Below are 9,850 nucleotides of genomic sequence, written 5' to 3'. Positions count from 1 at the left end.
CCTTATTACGCATAAAAAAAAGAATACTCCCCCTGCTAGCTGGGACCCACCATGGTGGGAGGCTGACTTGTGGGCCTACTAAGTTGACTGGGACGGGGGCTTTTGTCAACTTTAGTCAATATGAACGATTCTAGCTCCAGTGACCGTACGATGTCCATCCAACGGCCGTAGTGCTTCTTCAACCTCTAGTCTTCTTGCTCCAGCCGCCCAAAGCAGCACCGGTCGTGCCGCATGCTCCTGCCTCCCGTGGCCGGCTGTGCTACCGCGGAGGCCTCAGCGCCCCTACTATTCCCACCGCTGGCCAGGCCCTGCGGCGACGGCAGCCTCACACCGCAGCCGAACCAGTGAACCCTCGTACTCCTTCCCGCGCGGGCTTCCACTGCCGCGTCTTCCCCGGCTCGCGTCGTCCCCTTCCTAGGCCTCGCCGTCGTCCACCGCCGTGGTGCTCTCCGCGCGGCGTGGTCAACGTGGTCAAGGAACGACTTCCATCGGAAGAGTACTGTACGTGGAGAGGCTGACAGCTGGGTCCATGGCCACAGTCCAGTTTTTTTTGTGATTTGCCAAGTAAGTCGCTTTGTCAGGCCTATTGGGCTGCAAATCTTTCAAGACGAGGAGAGCTTTCATTCGGCTGGCCGATAAAATGGCCCATCAGTAATGAGAAATGGGCTGTACATTTTTAAAACACATCAAACCGGCAATTAGTTTCAAATATCTTTCTTTTCATTTCGAGATTTTAAATTACATTAATTTTTATGCGTGGAGAATTTGTTGGATTTTATATTGATATACATTTATTTTTAAAATCAGTTTGAATGTGAGTCGAAATTTCGGGATTAAAAATAGTTCGGACCGCACCGAAATATGCAAAATTTCGTATAATTTTTTAACCGTGGCCACAATATGGGCTGTAATGCTAACAAAAAGAATATGGGCTCCAAAAAAACTTAATAATTAGCAAATGGGCTATAAATTATTAGAAATAATGGCAGATGGGTTGTATGCTGTTTTCCACAGATTTGAGGCTTTCCTAAAAAAAGGTTGACGCACAAGCAATGACTGTTGGATGGCCATCCAACGGCCGTCGTGCTTCTTCAATCTCTGCTCTTCCTGCTCCAGCCGCTCAAACAAGCGCCGGCGGGACTGCCTGCTCCCTCCTCCCCGTGGCCGGCTCTGCTGCCGTGCAGGCCTCACCGCCCCACCGTACTCCCATCGCTGGCCTAGCCATCCCTCTACTCACCCACACCTGCTGTTATTCTCGAGCGACGGCAGACGAACCAGTAAACCCTCGTACAGTCGTACTCCCCTCCGCGTGGGAAACAACTGCCGAGTCTTCCCTGCCTCCATGTCGTTCCCTTCCTAGGCCTCGCCGTCGTCCACCGCCCTGGTCCTCCGGCATGGCCGAGGGGTCAGAGAGAAGCGGCGCGACGAGGGGACTCCGAAGGTGGTGGTGGCGTCGAGCGTAGGCGGCGGTGGAGTGCGGTGCAATGGCGGCGGATCTCGTCGGAGCTCGGACTCCGGCGAGGGTGTGCGGGACGTGGGGAGGTGAGGGCGGCTGCGGTTTGAGGGAAAAAGAGGCCGGGGTCGGGGCTTTATAGGAGGCGAGGCTTCGGCAAGGGGCAAGGCGAGGGGACGGTGTCCCTTTCGGACACGGCGGCGGCCGGCGAGTCGTGCTGGAGACGGACTCCAGTCGCGAGGTCGGGGATGGACCCGACAGATGGGTCCCCCCTGTCGGTGGCTGGCGAGGCGGCGTGCGAGCGGGGCTGCGAGCGGGCGAGCGAGCGGTAGGCGGTGCGGGGCGCGGGCGCTCGGGCGCTGGGCTGGAGGCTGGGCTGGCTGGGCCGCTTGCTGGGCCGGCTGGCCTGGCGCGGTCGGCGGGGCTGAACGCTTTTTTTTATTATCTTTTTAACAAAACCATTTTGACAGAAAAAAATATAAACCAAAATGAAAATATACTATAGGCATATAATATATCAAAATTTTCAGAAAAAGATTTCCTACGCGATGAACATTTTTGTAAAGTCAAATAAAATCCACACAAATAAAGCAAAGAGTGCTACTGTTCTAATAAAATCCAATAAAAATCATTTTAAAAATACCAAAATGATTTCAAATTTATTTCTCTCCAATTTTCTGTTGTAGGGAATCATGTTACCCTAATTTCCATATATTTTATTTTTGGAGAAAAATTGAATAAAACCCAAATAACTCCGAATTGAAAATAAAATCGAAAGGACTTTAAATTTGATCCTTTTAAACTTACAACTCATATTTCATATGTTTTGAAGAAGTCATTTTATCTTCTCTCGTGAAAATCATTGAGTTGCATAAAGTTTCAGAATTGGAAATATTTTCAAATGAAATTGAAAATTTTCAACACCCCTTGTCATTTAAATAAATGGAAGAAGTCATATCATCTTCTCTCCAGGGTTTTGTGGTGAAAAGAATTTGAATTCACGGAGATCATAAAAGCAAAAATGAAAGTTTGGGAAAGTCCTTTTATTCCCTCTCATTTAACTTCCAAAAAGTTTCGAATTTCACTCAATTTCATTCAATCAATCAAATCTATCTATTTATTATAACATTCCAAAATTTAGAATTTTGCGATGTTACATTTTTCTTCGGACGAAAGACTTCATATAGCAGAAGATGGGCACCGGAGGGCCACCAGGGGGCCCACGAGGCAGGGGGCGCACCCAGGGGGGTAGGGCGCGCCCCCACCCTCGTGGCCAGGGTGTGGGCCCCCTCTGGTATTTTCTTCACTCAGTATTTTTTATTATTTCCAAAAATAACTTCCGTGGAGTTTCAAGACTTTTGGAGTTGTGCAGAATAGGTCTCTAATATTTGCTCCTTTTCCATCCCAGAATTCCAGTTGCCGGCATTCTCCCTCTTTATGTAAACCTTGCAAAATAAGAGAGAATAGGCATAAGTATTGTGACATAATGTGTACTAACATCCCATAATGCAATAAATGTCGATATAAAAGCATGATGCAAAATGGACGTATCAACTCCCCCAAGCTTAGACCTCGCTTGTCCTCAAGCGGAAGCCGATAACGATAAATATGTCCACATGTTTAGAGGTAGAGGTGTCGATAAAATAAAATATGGACATGAGGGCATCATGATCATTCTTAAAACAGCAACATATATGGATATTGTCATATGATTTCTTATGCTCAAGTAATAATCTATTCACAATGTCAAGTATGAATCAGAAACTTCATTGAGAACCAACAAACTATAATCTCAGTCATTGAAGCAATTGCAATTTACCATAACATCAGAAAGAGTCTATGTCAGAGCTTTCCAGCAAGCCCACATACTCAACTATCATTTAGTCTTTCACAATTGCTAACACTCACGCAATACTTGTGGTTACAGAGTTTTAATCGGACACAGAGGAAGATAGGGGCTTATAGTTTCGCTTCCCAACCTTTTACCTCAAGGGTAATGTCAACAATAATAACTCATGCTAACTTTACATCCAATTAGATATACATATGAGGATCTTTCCAACACATTGCGCTTGCCAAAGGATAAAATGTAAAAAGGAAAGGTGAAGATCACCAGGACTCTTGCATAAAGGTAAGAGATAAAAGTAAAAGATAGGCCCTTCGCAGAGGGAAGTAGAGGTTGTCATGCGCTTTCAGGGTTGGATGCACAAAATCTTAATGCGAAAGAACATCACTTTATATTGCCACTTGTGATATGGACCTTTATTATGCAGTCCATCGCTTTTATTTCTTCCATATCTCAAGATCGTATAAAGCTTATTTCCTCCACACTAATCAATCATACATATTTAGAGAGCAATTTTTATTGCTTGCACCGATGACAACTTACTTGAAGGATCTTACTCAATCCATAGGTAGATATGGTGGACTCTCATGGCAAAACTGGGTTTAAGGGTATTTGGAAGCACAAGTAGTATCTCTACTTGGTGCAAAGAATTTGGCTAGCATGAGGGGGAAAGGCAAGCTCAACATGTTGGATGATCCATGACAATATACTTTATTTCAGATATAAGAAAACATAACCCATTACGTTGTCTTCCTTGTCCAACATCAACCCTTTAGCATGTCATATTTTAATGAGTGCTCACAATCATAAAAGATGTCCAAGATAGTATATTTATATGTGAAACCTCTCTTTCTTTATTACTTCCTATTAATTGCAACGATGACCAAAACTATGTTTGTCAACTCTCAACAACTTTTAATCATCATACTCTTTCTATGTGAAGTCATTACTCTCCATAAGATCAATATGATCTCTTTATTTCTTTTTATTCCTTTTCTTTTTCTTTTATCATAGCAAAATAATCAAGCCCTTGACTCAACACTAATATTTATTATATAACTCACGGACTCGATTACATAGAGGGATCATAAAGGAAAACTCAAAACTAAATCATACCAAAAACTTTATTCTACTAGATCAAGATATTACTAAAAGGATCGAACTAAGAAAAACGGTAAAGATAGGAGTGTGATGGTGATACAATATCGGGGCACCTCCCCCAAGCTTGGCAGTTGCCAAGGGGAGTGCCCATACCCTTGTGATTATGTTTCCTTCTTCGGAGGTGGTGATGATGGAGTTGTCGATGATGACAGTTGTGCCTTTAGCTTCTTCATACTGTAATTGAGAAGGGCAATTTCCTCCTTTAAATCACCGACCTTCGATTCTAGCTTCAAGATCTTGTCACATAAATCTCCTTTGCTTTTCTGCCGAAAACGAGAAGGAATAGATCAGTTGTTAGATAGTTTAGCCCTCTTAGGGAGACTAGATTTCTTGAACTTCACGTGCATATCCCTTGGTTGAGGTAGAGGGACATCCTCCTCCTACGAACTTGAATCATTAATCCTCATCAAATGAGCATCCTCCTCCTCATCCGTAGTTCGACCACAATGGGATAGATCCCCATAGGTCTTTGGGTCAGCAATGAGGTGCGAGACATAGCTCTCTCCGTCGGAATCCTGAGATGACATCTTGCTCCAAATCTGCTACAGAACCAGCTCGAAACAAAAACAGAAGATAATTGCGTGATACGGTGGTCAAAACATTCGGGAGATTATATAATGAATTTTTCCCGACCATAATATGTATCGTGCAAGAAAACGGAGTCCGAAGAGCGCACGAGGTGCCCACGAGGAAGGGGGGGGGGCGCCCAGGGGGGTAGGGCACGCCCTCCACCTTCGTGGAGGCCTCGTGTCCTTGCCGGACTGCTTCTTATTTTTCTAATTCTCTAAATATTCGAAAATGAAGAAAAATTACCATTAGAACTGTTTTGGAGTCGGTTTACTTACCGTACCACATACCTATTCCTTTTCGGAGTCTGAAACATTCTGGAAAGTGTCTCTTATGTATTCCTCCGGGGTTACGGTTTCAATAACATTGGTTTCAACATTTATAGGATTACCTGAGATATAATGTTTGATTCTTTGACCGTTCACCACCTTCGGATTTGTGCCTTCAAAGTTGTTGATTTTTATGGCACCGGAACGATAGACCTCCTCGATAACGTAAGGACCTTCCCATTTAGAGAGAAGTTTTCCTGCAAAAAATCTTAAACGAGAGTTGTAGAGCAATACATAATCACCGACATTAAACTCACGCTTTTGTATTCTTTTGTCATGCCACCTTTTAACTTTTTATTTAAACAATTTGGCATTCTCATAGGCTTGGGTTCTCCATTCATCAAGTGAGCTAATGTCAAATACCCTCTTCTCACCGGCAAGTTTGAAATCATAGTTGAGCTCTTTAATGGCCCAATATGCCTTATGTTCTAGTTCGAGAGGTAAGTGTCATGCTTTTCCATAAACCATTTTATACGGAGACATACCCATAGGATTTTTATATGCAGTTCTACAGGCCCATAATGCATCATCAAGTTTCTTGGACCAATTCTTTCTAGATCTATTAACAGTCTTTTGCAAAATTAATTTAAGCTCTCTATTGCTCAATTCTACTTGACCACTAGACTGTGGGTGATATGGAGATGCAATTCTATGATTAACATCATACTTAGCAAGCATTTTACGGAAAGCACCATGAATAAAATGTGAACCACCATCAGCCATTAAATATCTAGGGACTCCAAACCTTGGAAAAATAACTTCTTTAAGCATCTTAATAGAAGTGTTATGATCAACACTACTAGTTGGAATAACTTCTACCCACTTAGTAACGTAATCAACAACAACTAAAATATGTGTATATCCATTAGAGGCAGGAAACGGTCCCATATAATCAAAGCCCCAAACATCAAATGGTTCAATAACAAGTGAATAATTCATAGGCATTTCTTGACGTCTACTAATATTACCAATTCTTTGACATTCATCACAAGATAAGACAAACTTACAGGCATCCTTGAAGAGAGTAGGCCAATAAAAACCGGATTGCAATACCTTATGTGCAGTTCTATCTCCAGCGTGGTTTCCTCCATAAGCCTCGGAGTGACACTTGCATAGGATTTGTTCCTGTTCATGCTCAGGTACACAACGTCTAATAACACCATCTACTCCTTCTTTATAAAGATGTGGGTCATCCCAGAAGTAATGTCTCAAATCATAGAAAAACTTTTTCTTTTGTTGGTATGTGAAACTAGGTGGTATAAACTTAGCAACAATGTAATTAGCATAATCAGCATACCATGGAGTAGTACGAGAAGCATTTATGACATTTAGTTGTTCATCAGGAAAGCTATCATTAGTAGGTAGTGGGTCATCAAGAACATTTTCTAACCTAGACAAGTTGTCTGCAATGGGGTTCTCAGCTCCCTTTCTATCAATAATATGCAAATCAAATTCTTGTAGCAAGAGAACCCATCTAATAAGTCTAGGTTTAGCATCTTTCTTTTCCATAAGATATTTAATATCAGCATGATCAGTGTGAATAGTTACTTTATAATCAACAATATAAGGTCTGAACTTATCACAAGCAAATACAACTGCTAGGAATTCTTTTTCAGTAGTAGCATAATTTCTCTGGGCATTGTCTAGAGTTTTACTAGCATATTGAATAACATTTAATTTCTTATCAACTCTTTGCCCTAGAACAGAACCTACAGCATAATCGCTAGCATCACACATAATTTCATAGGGTAAATGCCAATCAGGTGGTTGAACAATAGGTGCAGAATCAATGCTTTCTTAAGTATTTCAAATGCTTCTACACAATCATCGTCAAAGACAAATGGTATATCTTTTTGTAATAAATTAGTAAGAGGCCGAGAAATTTTTGAGATGTCCTTAATGAACCTCCTATAAAATCCAGCATGACCAAGGAAACTTCTTATACCTTTGATGTCCTTGGGACATGTCATCTTTTCAATAGCATCAACTTTAGCTTTATCAACTTCAATACCTCTTTCAGAAATTTTGTGCCCCAAGACAATACCTTCATTAACCATAAAGTGGCACTTCTCCAAATTCAAGACAAGATTAGTTTCTTCACATCTCTGCAAAACTCGATCAAGGTTGCTTAAGCAATCATCAAAAGACGATCCATAAACGGAGAAATCGTCCATGAAAACCTCACAAATATTTTCACAAAAATCAGAGAATATAGCCATCATGCATCTTTGAAAGGTAGCAGGTGCATTACATAAACCAAAAGGCATACGTCAATAAGCAAAAGTACCGAAAGGGCAAGTAAACATGGTCTTAGCTTGATCATCAGCTGACACAGGTATTTGAGAGAAGCCAGAATAACCATCTAGAAAGCAAAAATGTGTATGTTTGGATAATCTTTCTAGCATTTGATCAATAAAAGGTAAGGGGTAATGATCTTTTTAGTAGATTTATTCAATTTGCGAAAATCAATTACCATCCTATAACCTGTATAATTCTTTGCGGAATCAATTCATCTTTATCATTAGGAACGACAGTAATACCTCCCTTCTTAGGGACACAATGGACATGACTTACCCACTGACTATCAGCTATGGGATAGATTATACCTGCCTGAAGGAGCTTTAGTATTTCCTTTCTTACCACTTCTTTCATCTTAGGATTCAGCCGTCGTTGATGATCAATAACTGGTTTGGCATCTTTCTCCAAATTTATTTTGTGTTGACATAGAGTGGGACTAATGCCCTTAAGATCATCCAGAGTATATCCAATAGTAGCACGGTGCTTCTTCAGAGTTTTCAATAATTTTTCTTCCTCCTTCTCTGAAAGGTTAGCACTAATAATAACAGGATATATCTTATTTTCATCAAGATAAGCATATTTAAGAGTATCAGGTAAAGGCTTAAGCTCAAACACGGGATCACCCTTGGGTGGAGGAGGACCCCCTAGGATTTCAACAGGCAAATTGTGTTTCAGAATAGGTTCCTGTTTAAAGAATACTTCATCTATTTCTCTTCTTTCATTCATAAACATATCATTTACATGGTCTAGCAAATATTGTTCTAAAGGATCACTAGGAGGTATGGCAATAGAAGCAAGACCAATAATTTCATATTTACTAGGAAATTCTTCTTCACGGTGTTGTTTACGAAATTTAGAGAAATTAAACTCATGAGACATATCACCCAGACCAATGGTAACAACATCCATTTTGCAGTCTATCTTAGCATTAACAGTGTTTAAGAAGGGTCTACCAAATATAATGGGACAAAAGCTATCTTGTGAGGAACCAAGAACAAGAAAATCAGCAGGGTATTTAGTTTTCCCACACAAGACTTCAACATCTCTAACAATCCCAATTGGTGAAACAGTATCTCTATTGGCAAGCTTAATTGTGACATCAATATCTTCTAACTCAGCAGGTGCAATATCATGCATAATTTCTTTGTATAAGTCAATAGGTATTGCACTAGCACTAGCAGCCATATCACACAAGCCATGATAACAATAATCTCCTATTTTAAATAATAGGCATGCCTACCACAGGTCTATGTTTATCTTTAGCACTAGGTTTAGCAATTCTAGCAGTTTCATCGCAAAAATAAATAACATGCCCATCAATATTATCAGCCAAGAGATCTTTAACAATAGCAATATTAGGTTCAACTTTAACTTGTTCAGGAGGTGTATAGGTTCTAATATTACTTTTACGAACCACCGTTGACGCTTTAGCATGATCCTTTATTCTAACAGGGAAAGGTGGTTTCTCAACATAAGCAGTAGGAACAATAGGATCATTATAAGTGATAGTCTTTTATTCAACTTTAATAGGTGCAACTACTTTTACTTTTATGGGAGGATGATATTTAAACCACTTCTCCTTAGGGAGATCAACGTGAGCAGCAAAAGATTCACAAAAGAAGCTACTATCTCAGAGTCAAGTCCATATTTAGTGCTAAATTTACGGAAAACATCGGTATCCATAAAAGATTTAACACAATCAAACTTAGGTGTTATACCTGACTCCTTACCTTCGTCGAGGTCCCAATCTTCAGAGTTGCGTTTAATTCTTTCCAATAAATTCCATTTGAATTCAATAGTTTTCATCATAAAAGAACCAGTACAAGAAGTATCGAGCATGGTGCGGTTGTTGTCAGAAAGCCGAGCATAAATTTTTTGAATAATCATTTCTCTTGAGATCTCATGATTGGGGCATGAATATAACATTGACCTAAGCCTCCCCCAAGCTTGAGCGATGCTTTCTCCTTCGTGAGGCCAAAAATTATATATATAATTACGATCACGATGAACAAGATGCGTAGGATAAAACTTCTGATGAAATTCCAATTTCAATCGCTTGTAGTTCAATGATCCCATATAATCATATAGCCTATACCATGTCAATGCATCTCCCTTCAAAGATAAAGGGAAGACCTTATTCTTGATAACATCATCTGGCATACCTGCAAGCTTAAATAATCCACAAACTTCATCCAC

Source organism: Aegilops tauschii, chromosome 2 (assembly GCF_002575655.3).
Source record: "Aegilops tauschii subsp. strangulata cultivar AL8/78 chromosome 2, Aet v6.0, whole genome shotgun sequence".
Taxonomy (NCBI): domain Eukaryota; kingdom Viridiplantae; phylum Streptophyta; class Magnoliopsida; order Poales; family Poaceae; genus Aegilops; species Aegilops tauschii.
Note: the sequence above shows the minus strand (reverse complement) of the source record.